We start from the raw sequence: 411 nt of genomic DNA on the forward strand, positions 1-411 counted from the left end.
ATAAGAATTTCAATCTCTCACGAGGGGTGAATTTGAATTTCTCACGAGAGGCGAATTTGAATTTCTCACGAGAGATGAATTTGAATTTCTCACGAGAGGTGAATTTGAATTTCTCACGAGAGGTGAATTTGAATTTCTCACAAGATGAGAATTTGAATTTCTCACAAGATGAGAATTTGAATTTCTCTTGAGAATTTGAATTTCTCGTGAGAATTTGAATTTCTCATGAGATGAGAATTTGATATTCTCATGAGATTTTGAATATCTCATGAGATTTTGAATATCTCATGAGAATTTGAATTTCTCATTAGATGAGAAGTTGAATTTCTCACGAGATGATAATTTAAATTTCTCACGAGATGAGAATTTGAATTTCTCACGATATGATAATTTGGATTTCTCACGAGATGA

The sequence above is a fragment of the Vigna radiata genome, chromosome 11 (assembly GCF_000741045.1).
Source record: "Vigna radiata var. radiata cultivar VC1973A chromosome 11, Vradiata_ver6, whole genome shotgun sequence".
In the NCBI taxonomy this organism is placed as follows: Eukaryota; Viridiplantae; Streptophyta; class Magnoliopsida; order Fabales; family Fabaceae; genus Vigna; species Vigna radiata.